The sequence below is a fragment of the Myodes glareolus genome, chromosome 4, assembly GCF_982192425.1.
Source record: "Myodes glareolus chromosome 4, mMyoGla1.1, whole genome shotgun sequence".
Classification (NCBI taxonomy): domain Eukaryota; kingdom Metazoa; phylum Chordata; class Mammalia; order Rodentia; family Cricetidae; genus Myodes; species Myodes glareolus.
In genome coordinates this window covers 114,626,673-114,654,423 of record NC_142029.1, presented here as the reverse complement: position 1 = coordinate 114,654,423, position 27,751 = coordinate 114,626,673, and the positions used below count along the sequence as shown (strand labels likewise).

General features: G+C 36.6%; 1 protein-coding gene and 1 pseudogene across 1 annotated transcript in view; both read right to left on the bottom strand.

Annotated features, from left to right (window-relative positions):
• Positions 1-27,751, bottom strand: part of Cntn5 (contactin 5) — a 1,188,481-nt gene that overhangs the window by 956,642 nt on the left and 204,088 nt on the right. The gene's annotated exons all lie outside the window — the stretch shown is intronic.
• Positions 677-27,237, bottom strand: LOC125400467 (rRNA 2'-O-methyltransferase fibrillarin pseudogene; annotated as a pseudogene).

The following is a 27,751-nucleotide window of genomic DNA, read 5'->3' as shown; positions in this document are numbered from 1 at the left end:
TATTCATTTTTCTGTGCAGTGATAAGATACTATGACTGAGACAACTTAATGAAGAGTGAGTTAATTTTTGCTTCAAGCTCCTGAGAGTAAGCATGTACCACACTAGAGAAACATGGTAGCCAGCAGGAGCCACAACAGTTGAGCAAGGCCTCGGAGCTCACATCCCTAGCTACAAATGCAAAGCGGAGAGGGTGACCTGGAAGTGACACAAAGCTTTTACCCTCAAACTGATGTGCTTGTGCATCAAGGTTGGATGACCCATACCTCTCCGAACAGTGCCAACTGGGTTTCAAGTGGATAACAGGGCACTTGTTATCCAAACCATCACAACTTATAGAAGTGGTCGGATAGAGTGAGTGTTGTTTTTTGAAGAGGAAGTAGAAGATGCACACTTAATCAAGGAGCTCATTGACCAGAATAGAGAGCATATACAGACACAGTTTCTCAATATAGAGTTTGACGGTTTTAGCACATTTACAATCACAACAAGAGTGAATACATTCAATGAAACCGAACTGTTTCAAATATCTTTTTCTCTTTACTGACTTGAGAGTGCACCAATATATTCTGCATATGATTACTTCATTTTATTATTTTTTTGACAGATGAATCTTTTAATTGAAACAAAACAAAACAAACAACAGAAAACACTGCAACAGTTGCACCACTAATTTCTTCAAATCCAGACAGGTCTGAGTTTGTTTTTCACCTTGGGAGTTGGCCTGAACACACAACCACTGTGCAGTCTCCTTGGTGGGGCTGTAGTGTCAACAGCTTCTGGGGCTTCAGGTTCTCCTGTTGCATCTTCTTAGCTTCAGATGGAAACACAGCTTCCACCAATACTGTGGAGTCAATATTACCGGTTTTAAAGGAAATTACAAAGTGTCCTCCATTCTGCAGGAAGGTGTGAGCATTCAAGCCACGGTTTGGGTTTGATCTGGCTGGGTCCTATTGGCAAAGACCATGTCCACTACCACGATAAGCATACGGTATTAGTGTGGATGAATAATGCTGGTTCTGTGCTTGGCCAGATTGATGAGGTCATGGTCAGAGTGGCGAGAGAACTCAACAGCATAGATTAGATCCTCCACGCAGATGATATTACAGATGTGGAAGTCAGACTGCCCCAGGGTGGAGCATCTTGGGCCCCCAACATCCCTCTTGCTGTGGACCTGATCCACATCACCCAGGATTGCTGCTGCCAGCTCGGAATCTTAGGGGTTACAGGCTTGGTACTGAATTTTGTCATCTCTTTCTGAAATATTCTTTGCTCCTCATACACAGATTCCCTAGGGACCAGATTCTTTGTGACAAGGGTATTTTCCTTTCCAAGACAGACAAAATGCCTTCATGCTGCTGCAGGTCCACCATTACATTCTTCCATGTTCTTCCTTGACTGGTTTCCTCTTTTGCCTTCCCGGCCACCAGCTGGACTCTCGTTGCCCCCACAGTGGAAGTATTCATCTTGTCTGCCTCTTCCTCTACTTCTTCTGCCCCAAAGCCTCTGCTTCTGGGTCCACCTTAACTTCCACCAGTCGCCTCTACCGCCTCTGTCCTCAAAGCCTTGCCTGCTACCTAACCCGCCCCAGCACAACGGAAACCTGGCTTCATCACTCTGTTTCTGGTTGTGTTGCTCCAGCAATCCACAGTGTTCGCCAGTCCACAAGTCACGGGCTTTTGTATGTGCTGATTATTTTAAAAAGAATTGGAAACTAGTTTCTTAAAGAAATAGGCTACTAGTTCTTTTGAATGAGCAGAAATTTGTCAATATTTATCTAGTTCAAATAAATTCAGATAACATTAATGGGCTATAGGTGTAGCAACAAAATACAAAATACAATTACAGAAGAGGGTAGAAAGTGGCATATGGAATCTTTACTATATATTTAGTCAGTGTTAGGTGTGTTCATATGTGTTGTTATATTTTAAGATCACTTAGTTCAGTGGTTCTCAACCTTCCTAATACTGTGACTCTTTAATACAGCTCATGTTGTGATGACCCCCCAAGCATAAAATTATTTTCATTGCTACTTCATAACTGTAATTTTGCTACTGTTATTAATCATAATATACATATTTGATATGCAATCCCCAAATGGGTTGAAACTCAGAGGTTGTGGCTCACTGACCCAGCGCCATTATTACCTCCATTGTGTAGGAATTCAAAGTCATAAAATGATCAAGTTTGCCAGGCAAAGAGTAGTAGTCAGCAGGCACTGAGAAGACAAATAAACTGAGTATATTCCTTCTGTGTGTGCATGTATCTGTCTATAGAAAACTGTAATTCATCAATTCTTCTATCCATCTGCACATGCCCCATCTATCCAGACATCTATGAGCAGAACATTCAATACGTGATTGATGCTTTGTATAATATGCAATCCAGTGTTACGATGCCTGTCTGAGAAATTCCAGGTCCCAGGGAGAATGATAGTATATTCTGAAAATGATAGATTAAGACATATTGACTAGCTAGTGAGTCCCTGACCTAGATATATTAGCTCTTTCAAATATCAAGTCAAGAAGTCTTATTATATAGTATTTTCTTCGGAATGACACCTTATTTTAAGCAAAGACGCTTTAATGAAATTTGTTTTAATAAGGCTTTTAAAGTGAATTTTGTTTTCATGCTAAGTGTGAGACGTGATGAGCACAGAGGCTCAGTATACTTCTAGTATTTCAGAGATAATGAAACTTAGAAACAGCATTGCACTAATCAAACAAAATCAGAGCTACATTAAAGCTGTAGCTATCACCCTCGGTGATTATACAGCTTGACAACTGCCAGTCAAACAAATTATGTGTCTTGAAATTGACACAGAGTAGTTAGAGATGTTAACTGATTGGAAAGCTCAAGGTGGAATCAGATGCAGAGATGCAAGCCTGATCTAAATGACTCATTGAACAGAGATTAAACCACAGCGATCATTCAATATCAACTGCTGAACATCGAGATAAAACGACACCATTTTCAAACCTCTAATACCATTTCGCATTCTAGACAATTTCTTGAAGAAATGTTGCAGAAATGTTGGTAAATATCAGTGAGCTGTTCTAATTGGCTATCTTCTTCTATGCTTTAGTGGTACTAAAATGTTGCTCAGTAAAATGGGGAACAGTTTCTATAATAATATATCTTCATTTATTTCACCAGCTAATTTTGCATCATTATGTGGTTCATTTTTGCCTATGCTTAGATGGCACAGAGGAAAACATAAAGGAATTAGATTTTGCCTGTTCGTTTTACCATAGAAGCCTTTTCATAAGCTCCACAACGCTGAGAATACACACTAAACAACCCAAGCAAATAGTCTCCTGAGAACATGGCGATCACTGGAAAATGGTCTTCCTTTTTTCATTCGTTACTGTAATTATTATCACACTTCACTTTACAGTGTGGGTTTGTTATATTAAAATAGTTTTCAAGGAGAGTAATGATGAGGTAAGGTCATGTGATGTAGCTATATTTTCACTAGTTGGTACTGTGCATTTATTTTCAAAGTGCATGCAGGTTAATGCAAAATAAAAGTGGCTTAGCATTGGCTCCTGAAGCTGGAGAGATGGCTCAGGGATTTATATCGTTTACTGCTCCTGCAGAACCCCCTAGTAATGTTACTAACAACCCTGCAGGGCAGATCAGAATCACCTGCAACTCTAGTTCCAGGAGAATCAGTGCTTTGGCCTTTGTGGGCACTCTCACACACACATGAACATATAACATAACTGATACACACATATGATTAAAACTGACATCAATCTTCAAAACTGTGCCTTGTGTAAATGTATTTATGCTGCCTTGTGTTGATTCTCTGCATCCACCCATCTTCCACCCGCTGAGGAATAGAATTAATGAAACTACAATTTGAAGAGATAGCGGCTCTCAAGTTACTGGTTTCTCACCTTCTCTGTAATTTGTCTTTGAGAAGACCAGGGACAGAATTTCTGTGAGAGAGCTTGGTAAGGAGATGGTCACCCGGGGGCTCTTTCCTTTTCTAACAAAGCACAAACAGTTGTGTTTATTTTTGTGACAAGGTTATTTCACTTAGTGGAATATCCAAGACACTCAGCCATACAATAACATACTTCCAAAATTCTTTCAAAGGTACCACAACATCTCACTGTATGCACACACCATGGTTTAGCAACTTATTTGTGGCAATTTGTGTGGCTTCTACATTTTGATTATTGTTACTAATACAGATATGAGCATCAATAACAAACTTCTAAAGTGTTTTATATATCTTTCAGTACCAGACTTATATTTCATGCTTGCTCTCTACAAACATACACACAACAAAAGTATTTTATCATTGTGAAATAAAACGCATTCTTTAATCAGAAGCATAAAACATAATGCAACATAAATATCAACAAGTTCCAGCTCAGATCTCAGTGTTCTGCTGAAACATCCCAAATTTCTACAAATGTTCTTTAAATGTTTCCACGAAAAGAACTCATTACCTCACCATCTCTCCACATGACAGCCTTTTAAATATTTAAAGATGGTTATCATATTTCCACAAAGATTCTTTTTTCAGACAACACACACAATTTTCTCTAAAGTTCAAAATTTTCATCCAAAGAGATGTCTTTGACATATTTCAAATCTAGAGAACACCACGGGCAACAGGATTGCAGGCTCTACAGAATTGTCAAAACAGAAAATCTTATGTAGAGGGCTTTGCAAGTTTGTAATGAGATGTGTTTTTTGAATAGTCTAGGAGAAAATTCACATTTTTACTTCAATTTAGTTTAAATCATCTGACATATCAAAAAACATGTTGTGAGGCATTTTCTCTTAAAAGGGTTTATATTACACTTCCTTGAACAGTTGAGCTGAGATGGACTCGAAGCGCCACTTGGGTGTCCTTGGAAAAATGTGTGATGACCAGGCTTTACATGTTGCTGTTCATAATTATTGACATACATTTCCAGGGTATCTGATAGCGTTGATACCATATGTTATTAAAAGTGGATATATGTAACTATCACTTGTATCATTTAGGAATATCAAGGCATTATTTTCAAAACTAAAAAAATATAAATGTAAAAGTAAAGAATTTGTCTATGTACATATTTATTTGGAGAACATCTATGTAGCTCAAGCTTGCCTTAAACCCCAAAACTTCCAGCCTGAGCCTCTGTAGCATTTTATGATAAATACGTGCCACTATATCCTACTTATACAAATACATAAAGCTTAAGATTTGTTTATATCTATTGGGTGCCAGGTAATGGTTTAAGGCATACACAAAGCATGTGTCGTCTCAATCAGTTTATCCATATGTATAGTCACAAATATGTCAAATTTTATTATTAAGATGTGTAAAATGCATTCTCTAGCTTTCAGAAGCTTTCGTTAGTATGCCACCCCGTGATGTTGTAGCACCACGGATCCACCCCATGATACTGTAGCTCCATGAATCCACTCCACGGTGTTGTAGCTCCGTGAATCCAACCCATTGGTGTTGTAGAACGTGAATCCACCCCATTGGTGTTATAGCACGTGAATCCACCCCATATGTATTGTAGTTCCGTGAATCTACCCCATGGTGTTGCAGCACCGTGGATCCACCCCATGGTGTTGTAGGACTGTGGATCTTCTGATTCCAATCTATCAGTCACATTGCTCTTTGAACATTTCCTTATCAATACTACCACGCTTACTCCAGGCTCTGACTATCATCATTTCCATCTAAGTTCTAAAAGGTAGGCTAATTTATATTGGATATGCATGAGATCATGTGGTACTTTCTTTTGTATTAGGTCCATCTTTGCTCACTTAACATAATAACATCCAACTACATTCTCTTTGTCTCAAATATTTTGATGGGTGAGCAGTATAACATGGCCTATATACAGACGATGTTTTCATTATTTATTTATCAATCAATGGGATCATGAATTGCCTCTATTCCTTGATTATCTTATCAAGTGTTATAATGGACAAGGGGATATAGTTATCTGTTCTAGACTGATGCATTACAGCTTAGATCTATACTTAATTTGGGGGGTAATTGTCTATACTGTTCTTTAAATGAATGCACCTTCTCACTGTCTTAGTTAAGGCCGTTATTGCTGTGAATACATTACCATAAACAATTTCAAAGGAAAGTGTTAATTTTGACTAAGTTTTCATAATATAGAAAGAAATTCAGTTGTAACTCAAGCAGGAAACTGAAGACAGGAGCTAATTTAGAGGCCATGAAAGGTTCCTGCTTACTTACTTGATTCTCCTGGCTTGCTCATTTTTTTTTTCTTACAGAACCAAGGCCCACCAGCCCAGGGCAGGGACCAATCCCAATGGAATGGGGCCTCTATTATCAATTACTAATGAAGAAAATGCCCTAAAGGCCTGTCTACAGCCTTAGTTTATGGAGGCATTTCCTCACTTGAGGGTCCCTTTCCTCAAATAACTCTAGCTTGTATCAAGTTGACATAAAACTAGGTAGCATAACCAACCACAGTGTGCAAGGCTTTCCTGCTCACATGCTGTCTAGAAGTGGTAACATTTTGGGTTGCAGGTACAAACTGACCTCTGCCTGATGTAAGGGTAAGGCAGTCTAGGCTGTCTTTGAGCCCTGGCCTGCACAGGGAACTTCCAGTTTCTACAAGGTGCCTAGAATAATAAGGTCCAAAATAAATCCTCAGGATAGCTTTGTATCTCACTCCCAAGGAGGAGGAGTCTTATTGCCTTTTACACTTCCTGATGATGGAGCAGAGATGGGGGAGCCACTAAGCCTCCTGCCAAAAGGCTCAGTCTTTGTGCGTTACTTGGATGTGGGAGGCACCAGGATTCTGTCAAGCACTGGATTTCACCTTGTGAAACCTTGAACTGCATCTTATGTTTAAGGGACCCTCAAAGCAAAAGTAGCCTTCCCTTGCTGAGATACTTGGAGGAGGAGCCTTCCTCAATGTTTCCTTTCACTGGGTTGGTACTGCATGCTTGCTCCATGGTCTTTGATGGGGTGATGAGAAAATGACATTTCACTTTCAGTTTTGGAATTCACAGCTTGCTGCTTCAGCCTAGACAGAGTTATGGAGCCTGCCACAATAGCTACAATCTTTAGTATCCAGTACTCTGAAAATAAGCAGCAAACGGCATAGATGTAAAATCCTCCACCAGAGCACAAGATTATTTCTTTGTTGAAAGTTTAGATAACACCAGAAGTTTCTAGTGATGAGACTTCACCTGCACACATTTAGCCATAACGCTGCTGCACATCCACAAGATGACAATTCATAAGTTTAAATTCATAAGCACATGGACAATTTCACAGGACCCCACAGAGGTATAAAACCAACCCCACAATATTTCCAAGGGATATATGAATATAAAAATAGTATTTCAGACTCTACTTCTAAATCTAATGTTATTATTATTTCTACTACATCTGCAGTTACTTCCTTGACTACAGTTTTGAATATTGTAAATCATTATGTGTCCAAATTATGCAATAATTTTCCAGTACTTTGAAAGGTAGTAAACTCATGGATAAACAGTAATCAGTTGAGAAATAGTGTGGTACCTTATCACAAAATATAAGATTCATGTTGATGTTGGATTTAATTGCATGGCATCAGTATTTCCGAAATTTGATACATGTCTACAGGGATTTAGAACTTCTGCTTACCAAGTTGATGTGAACAAGCAGCTGTGTTTACACATTGTAAAGTATAACAGAACTGCCAACCTATACTAAATTGTACACAGAGTTATTTTACTGACCCTATAGTGCTTGTTAACATAATATAATAAAAATAAACATAGGGCTATTTACATGCAAATATATGCTATAAATGAATAAAGACATGTTCATCATAACTTTTCATTGTGCTTTTAAGCCAACTCTACATACAACACTTTGCTTTACTGGTGTTGATAATTATAAGGTATGATATTTATATCTTCAAGAAGACCCTTCAAAAAATAAAATGTAGGTAGAATATTATTATAAGAAAGTCCATTATATTTACTAGAGAAAGAAAAAATTGACATCAAACATGAATGTTTTAACAACATTAGCAGATTGTAATTGGAAACTTAACACCTCTATTTAAACTCTGACTCACCTGATAATTTTAGTCTCATTACAGATGTACTAAAAGTGATGATTTCAAACTAAACAGAAGGTAGTCATTGTTTTATTGTCACTTATTTTAGCTCTTGTCAAAGAAAAAAGCATCACCAAAATCTTAGCATGTTCCTAATCTAGGAAATAAGGCAAGATACTTAATAAAAACATGTATTATCAAAGTGCAAGATGGAAATTCAGTGGAAACACAAGAGGACATAATTCCGTTTTTAAAAATTGATTTATCAAGTATATATCTCAATTAGACCAGGAAAATAGATGTTTTATTAAATTGGTGTCAGTTTTACACGCACAATGGTACTTTTTTTAACATTGTTATGAAGAAGAAAATTATGTCAACTTCAAGAAAAACAGGTAAAAATGGAGGTCATATTTTTAAGACAGGTAAGCTAGTCTTAGAAACACAAAGAGCACATTCTGTCTCATTTGTGTTTCTAGCCTTTATACAGACTTGTAATGTATTTATGTATGGCAAGAAATTAAAGGTGAAACTGCTAAGGGGCAAGAGAAGACAAGCAAAAGGATGGGGAGGAGAGAGGGTCTGGGCATGGGAGAATATAAATGCATATACATATATGAATAGCTCCATAACAATTTGAAAATAGTGACACACATTTTATATTTTAATTTCAAAATATCTTTTGTTTGACTTGAGTGTGATGTTTAGTCATCCTCCAGTGTTTATTTGCCAGTGTTTTCAGAGTAGCAAATGTAAAGCACTGTCGTGATGAATAAGTATGCATTTATCTTTCCCTCTAGAGCTTCTATTCTAGTAAAAGTTCCAGTTACTTTCAAGTGAGTTCATGTAAGAGCCTCCATGTGCCTACACTTCTTCCATAATTGCCTCATTTCAACTATTTACCTCCATGGAACAGCTTAATATGTGTGTATGTGTGTGTGTGTGTGTCTGTATGTGCACACACATCTAGTATATCACAGTACATCTTTTGTGAGAATATGATTTTTCACTTATTCCTCATATGATACGTAAATGAACCTGAGTAAAAGATGATAAATTATTTAAATTTTTTCTTGGAAATAATGTGAATTTCTTTGTCCTCCTCCCTGTCTACTTCTCCCTCCCCTCATATCACTGTAGTTTTCTTCTTCTTCTTCTTCTTCTTCTTCTTCTTCTTCTTCTTCTTCTTCTTCTTCTTCTTCTTCTTCTTCTTCTTCTTCTTCTTCTTCTTCTTCTTCTCCTTCTCCTCCTCCTCCTCCTCCTCCTCCTCCTCCTCCTCCTCCTCCTCCTCCTCCTCCCCTCCTCCTCCTCCTCCTCCTCCTCCTCGTCCTCTTCCTCCTTCTCCTCTTCCTCCTTCTTCTCCCTTCCTTCCTTCTTCCTTCTTTCCTTCCTTTCTTTTTTTCTTCTTCTACTTTTATTCCTAAATTTCACCAAGGTCCTGCCCTTCGCTTGTCCCTGTGTGGTGTCCATTCTCTCACCTTACCCTTGGTCTAGCTCGCAATGCCAAACCTATACACACTATTACATTTCTGCCTTACATGTACTGTTTGCTTTTTCCTTAGTAGTTTTGGAGATGTTGAAAAAATCACTCCTGTTTTCAATCAGACCACATCCTCTTTGAACAACAATCAACAATGTATCATACAGCATTATTTACTTCTTTCTGTGTTCTAACAGCAGTCAATTCATGCTTACACTGCTTCCCTTGTTCAGTAGATGTTCATTCTTTGTCGGTTTCTTATCATCCAGGATAATCTTTCTTCCTCATTGTTAGGGAATGTTTATGAGTTTATATATTTATTTTTTATAGTAAATGATTAACATTTCCCAATTGTAAATACTATATTTTGGCAACAAAAAAAAACAATATATATTTATTTTTTATAGTAAATGATTAACATTTCCCAATTGTAAATACTATATTTTGGCAACAAAAAAAAAAACAATTCTGTAAGAATCTATTTTGTCTTTTACCTAGGACCAATCTTTATATTTTTCCATGGAAACAAACCCAGTAAGTCATTCTGTGGAACAAATATACACTATATATAGTTGAAGTATTTCAAAAAAACAGGGCCTCATAAGCTTAGAAACTTAATTTGGTCTTTTACAATCTCCACACAAGAATAACCTTCTAATCTTTAATCAAAGCAAGAAGTTCTTAAAACAATCATGGCTAAATGAAGCCATAATCCTCTCATAAGAAACACTTAGAAATGCTAACAACACATTAAATAATCCAATTTATATGTGTAAATAAAATTGGACACAAAGGAGAACTTTATATCCTAATAAACCCATGGTTTAATATTAAATTTTTTCAAAAAATTCAAGGGAAATAGGTATACAACTTGCAAGAGTTTGGGATGACAAAAATGGATAGGTAGAGTGGGTTGGAAAAGTGAAATTATACCATGCTGGTCAGGTCACACACCAATTAGAGGAAATTTTTATTCTCCGGCCTCAGGTGAGAATGATTACATGGAAATCTGACTGTGTGACCTTAAAAATAATATATAGTTAGTATAGTAATTGGGTACTACTTACTCACAGTTGAGTTTTCACAGGTGATATGTGATAGCATCCAATTTAGTTGTGAGATTTCATTTTCTTCATCTAAGTCCTGAACTTCATTCACAAGGTATCATTGAGGAGGGCCCTGGTAAGAGCACTTGTTGCTCTGGCAGAGAGCCTGGGCCCAGTTCCCAGCACCCAGATCACAAAAACCGGTAACTCTAGTCTAGTAGATCTGATTCCCTTTTCTGGCCTCTGCGTTTGCATCACATAAGTGGTACACATCCATACAAGCAGGCAAAACATTCATGTACACAAAATACAAAAAAACAGATACTTTTAAATAATATGGAGAATGCATTTTTCATAGCTGTACTAGAATTTTTTTGACATGTTTTTATTTAAATATATTATATATTTTTAGTAAATGCCACTTATTTATTTGAAACTTTCATTGTTGTTAGATTTCAAAAAATATATCATAATGCCTTTAACATTGGTTTTGCCAATGTGTAAAAAATTCAATTTATGTTGATTAAAATAAATATACTAATACAACTGGCTCAGTCCATTTAGTGAAACTTAAGTTTACAAGAATTCAGGCCTAGCACTGGAAATCTACCCAACTTCTCAAGCCGAGTGAGGTGATGAGCCTTAGAGGAGACTCATCTACCGTCACTTTCATAAACAATGTAATTCCTAGCCACATTCTAAACAGGTATCTTTAAACCAGCAGGGAAGTGTAGCTTTCACTACTCAGCAAAAACACTGCTGCCTGCGACAGATCAATACAGAACGCCACACGCTAGCCAAATACAGAAAAAAACTCATGACTACATCTAAAACACAACTCCTGAATAAAAGGCTCGACAAACCTTGTAGAAGAGGAACAGAGTAAGTGTAAGAACCAGAGGACAAGAAAATCTTCTGGGAGGTTGTGCCTCCTAAAAATGGCCACGCTGTATTATATGACTGCCTGCAACGATCTGATCAACATCAATAGATGCGATAGCATGGAAGGCAGAAGCCTCACAGTGCAGCACCCATAAAGGGAGAGCTATAGGCAACTAGGAAATGCTGAGACTAGAAGAAAGAACATTACCCAAGGATGAGCCCCTAACTGGGTAACCAAGACAATTGGTCAGCTCTGTATTCTCATATATACACTCAACACTAAATGGTGTATGAGTGTGTGTGTACCATATATGTTAATGGTATAATAAAATAAATAATATAGTGTGGTGTAAAATATAAGTATGTATAAGGCTAAATTCATTTTATATATCAGCATATTATATATATATATATACATATATATATATATGTATATATATTTATATCGAGAGAGAGAGAGAGAGTCATGAGATTTCTTTATAATCTTCTTGTTTCTTATTTGGATTTGTGTTCACAAATCTGATTCTAGTTATAAGCTCCTAAAATAATTTGATGTCTTCATTTGTGTGTGTTTCCTCTTTGATCAATCTTCAGCTTAATAAATTGTATTCCTTGGTTTTTAATTTAGTGATCTATTATTTATCTGAAAACTTTTCAGTTTTAACAAGGAACTAAAAGGTTCAATTGATTCTGTCTTCAAATCTTCTTTTTTCTCTTCTCTTAATTTCTTTCATTACACATATTTCATATCTATACTATTTTATATAAATCAAGTAATTAATTTTCATTACTTATTTCTAGACTTAATTTATTCAGATATTATTTAGACTGATATCAGTTCCTTTCTGACACTTTAAAAATGACTAATACTTTTAGATATGGATTTCTCATTGACTGAATACTGGTTGGTAGCCATGAACACTCTGCAGAGCTTGTGTTGAAGATGCCTTCATCTGGGAAGGACCTGCAATCTTCAGTGATTTATGCTGTATTTGGTAGTATATTCCTTAGACTTCAAAGATAGTAAAAAGGAAAGTCACAGGCACACAAAGACATCAGGGATGTTCAATGAGCATAAATCCTAGGATATAATATTTTTGCCTTACTCTAGGCTACCAGATATATATTTATATTGTCTTCATTGCCCTCAACAGCCTTTTCCTGCTTGATTCCTTCACCAAATGGACTTGTTTTCTCTGTTTTCTGGGGCATTGTTTTGGCCCCATTAATCAATACTGATTATTGCCTTGACAGCATCAAGACTTGCCTAGTGGAGAAATCTCTTGGCATGCCTGTAAAGAATTATCTAGACCAGGTGAGTTGACTTACTGTCTTTTACAAAAAGGAAAAGTGAGCTAAACACCAAATTTCCCCCTGTCTTTCAATTTGGGACAGAATGTGAGCCACTTCCTCAAGCTCCTGGCACTGTATTTTTATCAAAATCAACAGCACCTTCAGTCTGTAAGGTAAAACTAGCTTTTAGTTCATTTGTCAGGTATTTTCTCATAGCAACAAGAACAGTAATTAATATAAGATCTAATACCATGACTTGCAAAAGTCCTTTCTCCATGTTCCTTTGATTCACTGTTTTGCTATTAAAATTATTTAATAGCAAATTTAGATGCAATGAACTTTTATTTCTCTTCTGACCTTTCTCATTGTTAATGATTTATTTCCTCTATGTGAAATTTTCCAGAATTTTATTTAATCACTTTTGTTTTCTGAGGGTTCAATTTTTCATCTTCATAAAAATTCAATGAGGAAACTGAACCCTTCTCTTTCTTGTTTGTGGCAATATAGCCATTGTTTAGTCTGGGGACATAAAATAGAATATGAAAATATGCTATGTAAATAGATGGCTGAAATCATTCGTAAACTCAGCCTATTTTCAAACCAACAGATTTCTTTTATAATTTAGGAAAGCTATATTAGATTTAAAAAATAATCCTATTTGCTATTTTTACCCTCTCTGAGGAGATTGTTTAAAAACAGAAATACACTTTGTTGCCTAGAAACCTATGAGACAGACATTAAAGCCATCAACCTCCCCGGAATCTGCTGAAAGCACTGAACCACCTGTAATTACTGACAACACACGTGGTGCATGTGCTGCGTGTTATCGGGCACAGGCACTGTAACAAAGAAGTGTGATATTGTTGTGAAGACTGAAGGAATAGCATTTAAAATTCTCAACCGTACTCTCATAAATAAGCGGGGGATTTTGAAAGACTAGATGATAACATGAACTTATTCAATTATTAAGATATCTTCTTAAGTTTGCTGAAGTTTAAAAAAATCTCACACGACAGAATGATTTAATGGCAACCCCATCAGCTCAATGCAGTTCAAAGCTGTTCCAACAAATGAGTTAAGCCAATTTGCAAATGTCAAGCATGTCCCTTTAAATTGGTTCATTAACTCACTTTTGGAAAGCTGTGTCAAGAACCAGGAGTTACTGGCATTGCTCATTAGCCGATCTCCTGGACAGGGTAAATAGGTTTAGATGGAATTAGACTGATTTGTCTGCCTAAAATTCAGTGCAGCCTAGCTTTTCCCAACTGCTTTCTCTATGGTAGGTAGTAGCAAAACATTTCCAGTCTTGCCAATTTTAGCGAGTCCCAGGGAATGTCTCAGCCAATCTTTACACCGAGGTTCACTAGCAGAGATACAGGCATTTTGTTACACCTTTTCCTCTTGATTTTAGTTACAGCAGGAATACCGTGAACAGCAATGCAAAGGAGGTAGTAAAATAGATTTTGTGCAAATGTTAAATAGAACAGAGATTGAATGGCACTGAGAGAAAATGTAAAGTAACGAAATAGCAATTTGAAGCCTAGCAGAATGGCCAAGACAGCATGTTTTGAAAAGCAGGTTTTTAGCATGAGGCTTATTCCTTGAATCCTTCAGTTTTCACTCAATGTTTTATCCAATGTCGTTTTCTTTTTCTGTTGTTCCTTTCATTTGAAAGGGATCATATTCATACTTAAATGAGATACAATCACAGAAGAGAAGTCTATGTCACATTAGAGCTTGTTAGCACCAAGGACATTCTTGAATTAGTAAGAATGAAAGATACAGCAAAATCGAAGATATAGAATTTGGCTTTTTTGACACTCAAGTAAGTACATCTTTACTGCAGACTGAAGCACGACACTGTGACCCTTACTGACTATGAGCATCTGTATTTCCTAACTTCTGCTGCAGTACCCCACAGTGGGATGTCCTCATGGCTGAGGTATCTTGCTCTCTCTCCTCATGTGGTAAAGTGGGCACAAGGACACACGTGAGGCTTTTCTGGGAATAATGAGCCAAGCACATGAACATCCTCTAGTGCTGACTTCTGTCTAATGTCGTCACTCTCTGTCACCAACACAGTCATCTTTCCAACTGTGTTCTGTCAGATCCCTGTCCTCAGGAGCGTGAGAGTGCAACAGTTTATTGTTAGAGTTAAGCCCGTTTCTGTAACTTGTCTTACTGTTTAGAAAACATTTTATGGTGGGGAAAAACAGATTTGGACATAGGAAGAAAATCTGAATATTGTGTTCATTTGTCTTAGGATGATAAGGGAAGCCTGAGACAGGGTTAGCTGCAAAGTACAGGCTAATTCCAATTGTGCTCCTAAGCTTTCCAACCTTCCTGGCATGATGTAATGATCAGTTCTCCTTTGGTTATGAGAAACACTGTTAGAATATGGAAGGAAAACAACCCTGAGTGTCAACTTGATTATTGGAAAACCTCAAATACTTTATGGTAATAAATAATATAAATATTATCTATATTGATATATAATAAATTAATTATATAATAATATAATACAATATAATATGGAATATATTACTAAAACAGGACTTATAATTTTTCAGAAACAGTCAGTTATATTTATATAGTATATACTCTATATTTTTATATGTTAGTTATATATATTTATATATTACATGAACACATACAGGCTCATATATCTCCATACTTAAAGTCTTTAATGCAGCATTTCCTACTACTTTGGTTGGCATACTTGTGCATACTAAAAAAAGATAAACTTTCTCAGACATTCCTTAAAGAATATATGTTTAATATTTTATATGTTTCTCTTTCTGATTTTGAAAGGCAAATAATATCATTTTTCCCAATTCTCAGATAGGAAATGTAATTGTTCTATGGCTACAAGGCAGAGAAGTTGATTGCGCTAGCTAACACCTATGATTCCAATACTTGAGAAGTTGAAACAGGAAAATACCAGTTTGAAGCCTTTCCTTGCTACAGATTGAATTACAAGCTAGTCTAACAATGAGACCTTTCCCAAAAGAATAAACCAACCAAACAACCAAACAAACTAAAAGAAAAGAGAGGAGTCTAGATAGTCATGCTGTGATTTAGAGTGCTTACTGTACAGTAAATCACAAGGCCAAGTACCAAGCTTCTAGAGCCAAGTAGACATCCCACGCACACCACTAAACCCAGCTCGAGGGCAAGATGGGCAGGGTGACCATCCTAGCCAAGAAAACAGAAGCCTATGTTCAGAGAGAGGCCCGCACTCAAAACATAGGTGAGGAGTGATAGCTGGGACATCTTGCATTCTCTTTTGGTCTTTCCACCCTACCTTAACACACACACACATAGGCACACACAAACACACACACACACATGCAGGCATGCACACACTCATATTTAATAAATAAATAAATAAATAAAGGAATGACATGAATTCTGATTTTGAGGAACTTAAATGTATTAATTATTTGAAAGATGAAGTTGAGGGTCAAAATTTAAATATGGACTTGTACGTTCAATATTCATCACTTTATAATAACAAATATTAAATTGTTTCAATACTTATGTTTTGATATCTATCTTAGTGAATTCAAGACTGGAGAAATAAAGTAAGTATTTTAAATTTGTGATAATGCCTTTTAACTAGACATAGCACTATGTCAAGAGAATGCTACTTCTCAGTATGAAATAAAGACACTTGGAATGAGAGAAGGATAAAAGCTAAGAAAGTTTTGCAGAAGAGATTAAAGCAATGTTTTTCCAATAATGAGAAGGTTTCCCTCAAGCACCTCATAGTTTCACCTGCCCAGAGAATGAATGGGACAAAATATAAAACATTCTGCCTTCAGTAGACAGTCTAGCAAAACACCTTTGCTTATTGCACTGCCTTCCACTCTGTAGCGTGTTCCATCAAAAGAGTAAACTCTATGTCTCTTTTCATTTTGTCAAACATAATGGAAAATGATAATGTGTCATATCTGATCTTAAACATCGTCAGTATTGAAACACATTCTCCTCCGGTCCTTGCTAAGCTGCTGTGAGTCCACACACCTGCTAACACACGGGATCATCAGAGCCTCAGAAGCCAAACACTGTAAGGATAGATATTCAGACACAGGCCAAGGAGTATAAGAATGCTCTGTCAAGATCACATGACATACCACTAAAATCACAATTGCCATATATGCAGAGGGAGGCCACCGACCTCTTGTTCCATAAACAATAAGTTGCTACCATTTTAACTTAATGCGATTTGCTTAACGATATACAGAAAAATAGCTAATTAATACTTACATTTCTAATAAAATCACTGAAAACCTTGTAATTAGACACCCGCTATCAGGAAAATATACAAATCACTAGACAAATATAAGAAAATATGAAAATACAATAACTTAGTTAATAGTAAAAAATGATGGTAAAATGTATAATGTTTTGGTCATATTCAAGAGTAAAGGTTACTTTGGGACTCAAGAGAAAAAGTGACTTTTGTACTTATCAAAGACAAAATATATCATAAAAAGAATAAATGTTTCCAGGTTTCTCATGTTTGAAGGTAGTGTGCCCATTTACAAACTCCTACCACCTCAATTGACAGACAAAGGAGCTTATTGTTAAATTGAATATTATCCACAAACAAAGGGAAAACAACATTTAATAAAAGTCAAGTGACTACAGTGTTTCAAATTTCCTCCAAACAAAAGCGTTAGGTATAGATAGCTTTGTGGACCATTCATTTCTCTCGTGTGACGTGTGTTGTAACCTGGGAGGGGGAGTTTGCTTCTGTGTGACATGTGTTGTCGTAACCTGGGAGGATTTTTTTTTCCCACTCAGATCTTCTTTCAGTTCAGTGTGAAGCCAAGAAGATACAACACCAGGAATAGGGGGAAATCAATTCTTTTCACCCGTCAAGAAAAAACGGGTCTAATCAAACCACACTGACTCCTCCTTTTGCAACACACTAGAGAAGGAGATGTGAGGTTACATGACATTTGACAATATGTTTAAGTGAAGTCACGGTTTTTGTTGAGAAGAGTGTGGAAGATGGTAAAGAAAATTAATTTTACTTCTATTCCTTGGATGTGATCATACATGACTGTGAACGAAGAATGAAATCCCGAGGATGCTTCCCCAACTTTTAAGCAGCATGGTCACTAACAATGCCACTGTCTTCCTCCCACTTGCAGGACTCATGAGTATCACAAGTGGATCTCTACACATTTGCTTTAGTGAAAATCCAGAGCTACTACATCAAGAACAGTTCAGCACAGTTCCTGTCATTGGGTAGGCCAATTAAAAACCTTTCCAGTGTTATTTTGGATATCTAACATACATATCACTTACTTATTGCAAATCTCTTAATTTAATTTGAATATGAAATTGTAGATAGGATCTCTTCTTTAAAGGCTGATTGATAACATCTCCCTTTTGAGAAGTCAGCTTTGGGTGTCATTCCTGATACACATGCAGGGAATAACTTTGCTGTAGATCTTAATATCATTTTAACTGATTTATGATGAAAAATACTAGGGAATGTAACAACCAAAGGATTGCTTATTTTCTGAAGTCACGTTTTAATTGGCCTAGAAATGTGATTTTGATTTTTCTAATAATAAATAAAATAAGATTGAAAACGCTTTTAGTACAAGGTGCATGATACAATCAATTTCTGTGATTATAAACAGGGAGTCAGAGTTTTCAATCTATGGAGTGGGACAAATATAAATGAAAAGAAATAATTTAAATTATATATGGTTTGATTGAGCTGTAATTTAGTAGACACATTAGTCCAAGACTAGATTTTAAAAAGTTTCCATTTGTTTTCTTTCTTAAAAGTTCTCAGTGGCAAAAGTCAAATAAGTGAGCAAATCCAACAGTACAAATGGAAAAAACTTTATTTCAAAAAATTCCCATTGATTGTGCAAATGACCACACTACAGAGTCTAAGCAAGCAGTTTAAGACATGTTTGGAGCCAGCCTATCCCAGCTTGATGTGCAAGCCTTCATCCAGCCTTGTGGCATTAAGTGACTCATAGTTCTCAGTCCTGTTTTCACTTTGAAGCAGTGGACTGGCTGTAAAATCTTCACAGTTGCTGTGATACCTAAGGATGAATTTTGCATTGCCTGGAACACAGTGAGAGATGTTCCATGTTAGTTTTAGAGTATGACCATGGAGTCTTGCTGAGTGCGGACCTGTTTCTAATAGGCTTCCTTTTTTCTTTTCTCTTGTACAAGTCTAGGGAAGGTGACTGCTAAGTCATGAAGTTACTCAAAAGATCTAAATAGAGACTTATGCAGTAGTAAGTGTCCATGGATCCTGACAGCAGCTAGCTAGGACTTGCATCTACCTGAACATGCCATGTGGCTGAAGGACACGGTGGGTGACTTTCAGTTCTATGCAGACTTTGTTTCACTGCAAGTCCAGACGGCTTTTTAAGCAGGAGAGTTCTTCCCCAGCAGTACCCGCTGCCTGAGTTAGGGTTTCTGTTGCTGTGAAGACGCCATGACAACAGCAATCTGTTATAAAGGAAATTTTTTAAATGGACTGACATACATTTTCAGAGTTTGATCCATTATCACCATATCGTGGTGGGACATGGGGGCATGCAGGAAGACATGGTATTGGAGAAGGAATCAAGTGTTCTCCATCTTGACCAACAGGCCAAGAGGAAGGGAACTGTGTCCATGGGCATAGTGTAAGCATAGATCTCAGAGCTCGCCTTTACAGTGACATTGACAAGGCCATGCTTATTCCAGTAAAGCACGGCTTCTAACAGAGCCATGGCAACCTCTATGGAGGCCATTCTCTTTCAAATCATTCCACCTGCCTACATTCATGCCATTTAGAAAAGGTCCAAGACTAGATATAGCTAAGGCAGTGGGCTTTGGAGGGACTAGATAGTAGCTGATAGCAAACTGAGAAGCTGGTTGTAATACTCAAATAGTTTTATGGCATCTTAAGTGCTATTCTGAAGATGGATATCATTTACTACTGATTCTTTTGCCATACTATAAATAAAACCACTTCAGCCATGCTAAAATACTTATAAACATTTCCACTAGTGCTTTCATGATAGGAACTGTACTAAGAGACTGATTAAAATACACTATTCTGTGATAGCTTCTTTTCTAAAATAAACAGTTAAAGCAAAGAAAATGTATTTTCTAAAAATGTTTTCCATCACTTTTGAAAGTACCTAAATCTCTTAATTCAATGTCTGTAAGTTTACTTATATATTGTATATCCCATAGCAAAACTTCTATTGTAACTGCGATATTTTTTATACAACTGAGTCATTTAAGAAATGGAGAATCTGAAGCTAGCACTTCTAGCTCTCACGGTCATTCATTCATTGTCAAGCACATGTCATGTTCCAGACATAGATGCACACAGGGAGGTGTGAGAGTGAAGCTAGGGAACACAGACCTGGTCTTCATCCCGGTCTAGGTAGATTGCCAATACCCTGATTAGTCTCTCAAAGACACAGGGGAATCTGTCATCAAGCTATGCTCAGTATGCTTAATGTGAAAGTGTAGGGCCTTCAAGATGATGGTAAAGGCATTTGCCCAGTAAAATGGAGGACCAACCTCAGAACCCACATGGTGGAAGGAAAGACCTGACTCTTGTGTGTTGTCCTCTGACCTCTGTGAACTGTAGGACACAGCTTACAAGAAATGAATAATATCATAAAGGAATTAAAGGAAAAAGAAAGCCCACTGTGCAACAGTATGTTCCATAGGTATGTCGTTAACACCATCCAGACACACGGGAACTACCATGATAGTATTGTCAGCTTGTTTCGGACTTTATGTGAAATATTCATTTGAATTCATAACACCTAACAGCACAATATTAGAAACATCAGGAAAATCTTTTGGTCTCAAATTATCATGTTACTTCTTTTTGATCTTATATTTTTTTTTCATATAAATAAGTCCCTGTGTGCTCAGAATGAAGAGATCATACACAGAAATATCTGTGTTCAAGAAAAAAATGAATGATGCAACATATCTAGAGTATTAACTGAGATGAGAGAGGCAGATCATATTATATTAAATATGCTTTCTCTGAAAGGACACAGAATAGATCTTCACTGATAGCTTTTTTCCTGCAAGAAAGGAAGAAATTTCTAGAAAAATTAATTATTTTGTACTACATCAGAGTCACAGAATAACAGTAGGGATGTTGCCCTTGTCCTGAGAGACTTAAAGCTGTATAGATTAATCTGCAGAGATTCCTTTTATACATACTAGATTTGTCACTTATTCCAGATAACTGCTTGAATGTGTCTTTAAATTTCCTCACATACATGTTTATTAAATATATTTCAGGACACCACATGAAACTTGACACTGTTCCTGGAGGCTTACAGGAAATGGAGGTGAGAGAATAGGCTATTGAATCCGAAGAGTGGCAGGAAAGAGGTGGAGAGGGGCTAACAAGCCCCCCCTTGACTAGCCATTTGTGGTACTGGACTATAGTTCTCAAATATTTATTATATTTTTCATCTTTATGGAGATAAGTGTTATAATATTTCATAAAATATAAATGACATCAAATTTATAAAATAAAATTATCCAAGAAAAATAAATTTGGACACTGTTCCTGAGTTTCCTTGGATTGTTTTTGTCTATGAAACATAATGATCATAAAACAATCCTCCTGTAAGAGTAAGCTTATAATTGTCTCATTGTACACATAATTTTCAAATCACATCATCTTACTGGTGTGTCGAAAGAACTAGATTCAGGGCCAATGTACTCAATATCTCTGTAAATGAGATTATATCTCCAAATAGTATGGGATGCTCAAATTCTAATGGTGGCCAAGAGTAAAACGGGTTTATAGAGGACTTACTTCATGACATACACAATGCAAGCTTGTCTCTTCTTTGCGAATATCTGCATGTTTACAAATGTCCTTTGTAAAGTTTAGGATTAAATACAAAACATAAGCAAAGTGATCAGCTCTATCGAGTCTGCTATTTTTCAAACAAATCTGTCATTATTCAATAAAAGAAATGAGAGAAAGTATATCAACATTTTAGGATTACATATCTTAAAATATTACTCCAATTGATAGAACAACATAAATATAATGTAGGAGGTAATCATTAATTATTCAGGTAAAAAAACAAAGAAACTAGAAATGGGCTTAAGTAAGGGCACTTAGTAAGTTTCTAACAAAGTGGAAGAAAGAATAAAGAGCCCGACCACTCTCTGGCGGCCAGCATCTTGAGGTTTTGGCACTTGGATGAATGATTAACTCTGACAGGTTAAATTAACACAAACATAAAGCAGAGGAAATCCATCTTTGCGAGTCACTCTGCCAGGAAACACAAGCCTGTAATTGCTGTGATCCAGCTCTTCAGCATGAAGCCAACCCAATGCTTAGGTTGAGTCTACTCAAGTCCTAAGGGGTCAGGAATGCTGTTTTCACAACCGTAGTTTCTCTTAAAGTCTATCCATTAAAATATAGATATAAATAAATGCCACTTCCTGCCTACTCATAATCTTCCTTATTAATTTCTTTATTTTTATTTATTTTGGCATTTGGTGATAGGTTCTCACTTTGTAGTCGAGGCCTTCTCAGAACTCAGTGCCATACAGGCTGGCCTCACTTCCCTTTGATGGTCTGGAGAGATGTTAGAAATCACGCATTAAGCTTCTATCACTTTAAATAGAATTGTCCAGACCACCATGCCCTCTCCATCATGAAACTGAGTAAAATAAGCTCAGTTTAAGCTGCTTCTTGTCAACTATTTGATTAAAGAGATGGAAGAAGTAGGCTGTGCTCAGTGCATGCTACGAATCAGGCTCTTTGCTCCCATAACAGCTTTTATTTGTAAAAATTGCAATTCAGAGACAGTAACTACACTACATAAAACCAAGGAGCTAAATAAAAAAAAAAAAAAAACGCAGAAAGAAATTTAACCTGGAGATACACAGGAAGTAGGTCTAATTTGTGAACTCCCATGCGATTGGGTAAGCACTCACCCACAAAGCCCTGAACTTATGGCTGTGCCTGTGTGTGTGTGTGTGTGTGTGTGTGTGTGTGTGTGTGTGTGCATATCTAACAGAGTTCAAAAGAACACCTGCAAGACTAGACACTTGATAGAGGAACACATAGGACTTCCTGAAATCTGTATCCTGAATCCATGAGTTCATTTGGAAGTTAAATAAATGAATTCACGGACAGAGATGCTAATCCATTTCTTAACATTTCCCACTGACTTTAATGAGTAGCAGTGGTGGTTTGGTGCCCTTTCTTTAGAAATAAGATGCAGCCTATTTAAAGGTTTAATTGTTGGAGTTAGGAACTGATTTGCTTTTATCTGATCAATATTACTTTGACCAAGTATCAATTAAGCTGAGAAGGCTCCTGCTATCGAATAAAGGAAGGGCTTTAATTAAATCTCATTTTCTGGCTTTCATAATAACAGAGAGAATCAGCGTTTGCTGTATTCTTGAACTAACTGCAGATAGGCTGGAACTTAGGCATGAAAATCCAAGTCTTCAGACACACTGCATTTACATAAGAGCGACACAGTGTAGAGTGAAATGTGCTTCTTCTTGTTTACTATAAGTATTCTAAGACCATTACAACATTTACCTCCTCAAGGACATTCACTTCTGCAGAAATGTTTCTTACTGATGGTCCTTCCTCTTCATTTGTTTCCATGTTATTCGAGGACTCTAACCTCCACTGGCTCTCAACCATCCTAATGCTGAAGCCTTTAACACAGTTAGTTCCTCATGTAGTGGTGACTCCCAAACCATAATATTTTTATTGATACTTCCTTATTGTGATTTTAGTAATGTTATGGATTACAATGTAAACTTTTTTGGAGGCAGAAGTTTGCTAAGGGGCTTGGGAGCCACAAGCTTCTGGCTTTTAGTTCCTAGGATTTGACTTCTGTCTTCTTTTCTTTCCTCTTATGACTCATAGAAAGCAGATTAGAGCATTTAACATAACACTTTACAATCTGATCTTTGTCCTTCACAGCCCTGCACTGGGATAGCTGCAGATGCCCTGGAAATACCACACAACACTTATTTTGCTATGCTAAGGCTGCCCACAGTCCCATGTGTCTGTGATGAGATGGGTTTGTCCCATCATGTTTGCTAGCAAAGGATTGTTCATCCAGACAGACACAGCTCATCACTAACCAATTTCTGAACTCACGTTTGACCTCTAGTTAGTTCCCCGAAGGGATATATTTATTGCTCTCCCTGTTCCTGTATATTTGTGCCCAGAGCACATTCAATATCACACTCTCTCAAATGTTTATATGTTAGTTTACTTTGGTAAATTTTAAATTCAGCTATTTTATTCATCTGTCTACAATGGGTATCAAATTTAGAGTTTATGGTAAAACATAGCAGCCACACAATACTTATTTATTGGACCAATTTGCTCTCTCTCTCTCTCTCTCTCTCGTGTGTGTGTGTGTGTGTGTGTGTGTGTGTGTTTATGTTTGTCTGTTATGCACTACATAGGTGTCAACTTTCAGGCATCCTACTCTATAACTCTCTGTATTATATTTTTGTGCCCGGTTGTCTTCCCTGAGCCTCAAGATTACTGTTTTAGCTCAACAAGATGACAAACAAGTTCTTAAATTCACCCGTTTCTCTCCCCACCACTAAGATTACAGTTGTGAGGAACCTCACTCAGAATGCCGGGGTCTGAGCACAGGTGCCCATGCTTGCTGCATATGGTACACAACACAGCATCTCCTCCTTCCCCTAGGGATTCTATTTCAATATTTACTTCATTGAAAATGGTAGTAAACCATGTAAAGGGGGAAGGGTAAAGTAAGACAGGCACTGTCTTGCTAATGATTTGTTTCACATGATATAAATTTTTTAATTTCAGAGATGAACATACTTAAATTAATCAAAGAAACCAAGCTATACCTGAGTTGTTTACAATAACAAGCCAAAGGGAAGCATCAATTAATCTTAGACATTAGGGGAGGAAGTCCTTCCAGAAGACACCAAATATGTCAGTCACCCTTCCTACTGTAAGCTACAGAACACTGGCTAATTTAGCCTAGAGATTTAATCCCCTGATTTGTTGTCTTTCTAACTCTGTCCTTAGGTTGTGTCATATGCTAAGCTAAGTAATAGTGTCAAACATTAATGCCACAATTCCAAGTTAAAAATCAATGCTGTTGTGTTGTTGCCCGTGGGAAAACATCAGGATAATAATGATAAGTCACCAAGATTCCTTGCTAATCACCTATTAAAATGAATGATTTCATTAGAATCATTTCCAGATTCATTTCTAAAATATGCACCATTATTCTTGTCACTATAGACCTGTATCAGGCAAAATTGTTTTTCTCCAATAATCCTCTTGCTGCATTTCCCACATTACTTTAAATGCTCATGTTCCTTTCAAATTAAGAATTCCATCATGAATTTGCTTGGAAATAGCAAAAGTAGTATATGTCATTTGCATTAGTCGAGAAATCCTACATTTTCAGTGTGTTAGCTTATTATATCACTGTATGTTTTGATCTTAGCTAAAATAAAAGTGCATCTCTGCAACAGAGGCTGGTGTGGAATTCAGTAGTGAAGCACAGGCACTGAACAAGTAAGGGAGTAGATTAATTTCTAAACATGTCATGTATAGATCAATAGATGGACAGATTGTAGAATGGTTATTATAGGTTGATAAATAGGCTGATTGATTGATATCTAGATACATATTATATATATATGTGTGTGTGTGTGTGTTTGTGTGTGTGTGTATAATGCATGTACTCATTTATATATGTATGTGTGTATATGTGCATGCACACAAACAATCATCAAAGTTTAGTAACCAGTAATCATTGCCACATTTTAGTTTCTAGAGACCTGTGGAATTAACTGATCTTACCTATCCTGTTGTATTAAATTGAATATGATAAATTACCATAAAATAATACTCATTGTACAAGAAAAGAAACAAGAAGAATACATTTCATCTGACTACAAAAATTGTCCTCAAATAACATGCTTGCTTTGTTCCTAAAATACAGATACTTTGTTCAGGGTACCTTAGTCGTGAGTAAAGATTTTCTTCTAATAGACCTAATTTTAAGTATAAGCAATTTCTCTATTTCTCTCCTTAAAAGGAAACAATAAGCAATTGTGCTGGTTCATGGTGAAAAGCCACAGAAAATTGCGCAAAAGTAAGTGAACAGAAAATCCATGGACTCACTTGTCATATGTGCTCATCCCAAAATTTCCACACAAGTGTATAAAAAAATACATCATTGGAGGTCAAAGGCCTTCTGTGTATAAAACGCTCTCATATAATGATCCTGTGACAGGTACATTCTGTGCAGTGAAAATCAAGGCATTTTATAGAGTACATTTCACATGGGCAGATAAAAGACAATATGGAATGCTTCCTATCTACCCTCTTAAACTTTAATCCATTTTATTTTATTTTTATAAATGTGTATGTGTGTAAATGTGGTAATTGTATATGTGCATATATGAAGGCCAGAGGCCTCTATATGAAGGCCTCTACCATCGTCTGTAGGAAGACAGTTCACTTTCATTGAGACACAGTTTCTCATTGGCCAAAAGCTATTGAGTCAAAACTGACTGGACCACAAGCCAAAACAATCTCTGTCTTCTTACCAGCCTTGGGAATATAAACACTACACCAGGAACAAAACCCAAAACCCAGTGTTTTGGCATGCTAGAGCTGAATTATCAGACAAGTTTTCCTGGGAACCACACAATTCCTTTTTTGTAGCCTCCTTCCCTCCTTTAAATTGTTTGTTTAAAGTTCTCAGATCTGGTTGTGAGCCTAGACTTTAATGGCTGAGCCTTCGCTCCAGACCCTGTTTCGAAAAGAGGTGAAGATGTGGGGAGCAAAGAGGGAGTTTTGGGGTAAGGGACTGACAGGAAAATGTGACTGGGCTGGGAAAAATTAATTAATTAAAAAACTATCAGTTTTGGGATGTGCTTCAGAAAGCAAAAAATAATCTCAGAAAGAATCTAATTGTTACATTCACTTTTCTTTTCTTATAACATACACATATAGTAATCATTTAACAATTTCTATTATACAATTTATTCTGACATTTTTAATTAGAAGTCATCCCCAAGGCCTAGGGTGAGAGTTCACTGGTAGAGAGCTTGAGTAATGTGTCTGCGGATGGATTAATTCCCAGCAGTGTAAAGATGAACAAAAAAGAAGCTTCCCAAAGCACAGTGAGAAGAGGAACCTTCATGCTCAAGAACCACTTGGTTGTATTGAAAGCACCTATGAGACACACTTCTGAGCCTGAATGTGAAGGTGTTTCAGAAAGGTTTGACTGAGAAGGTAAGACCTACTTTAGTGTGTGTGGCACCATCCCATAGACTGAGGTCTCAGTTTGAGTATAAAGGGGAAATGGGAAAAACAAACAAAACTTCACCATTCTTCCCTCTCTGCCTCCTGACCTCATGACTTGGCACCTCAAGCTTCAGCTGGTAAGCCAAATCCAATCCTGTCGCCATGGTTTCCTAACTTGCCAACAGAGCTGTTGTCATGATGGATTGTACTCTTAAACTCTGAGCCAAAATGCACATTATCTTCCTTATGTTGCTGCTTAAGGTATTTTGTGAAGCAGTGTGGAAATTAATATAACAACAGAGTAAGCTATGGCTACTTCATAGCATAATTTAAAAGTCTGAAATAAACTCTTGTGTGTTTGTGACATAATAAGATGCAGATGCTTTAAAAAGAAATTATTATAAAAAAATACATGCCTTTTGTAACTAAAGACAAGCAGATTAATTTTGCCAAATTCTTGATAGAACCTTTTGAGGGAAGTATAAGTTTAAATTGTGCCTTAATTAATATGAGAATATTAGAGAAGAAATAATGGAAGATGAAACTTAATCAGTAATAACAAAGTCTATTACAAAAATAACTACCCTTTTTCACACAAATTAATCTTTTCTTGAATTTTCTCCAAATGTTTCATTAAGGATTAGTTGTAGATAATTGTGCTCATCCCAATTATAAAAA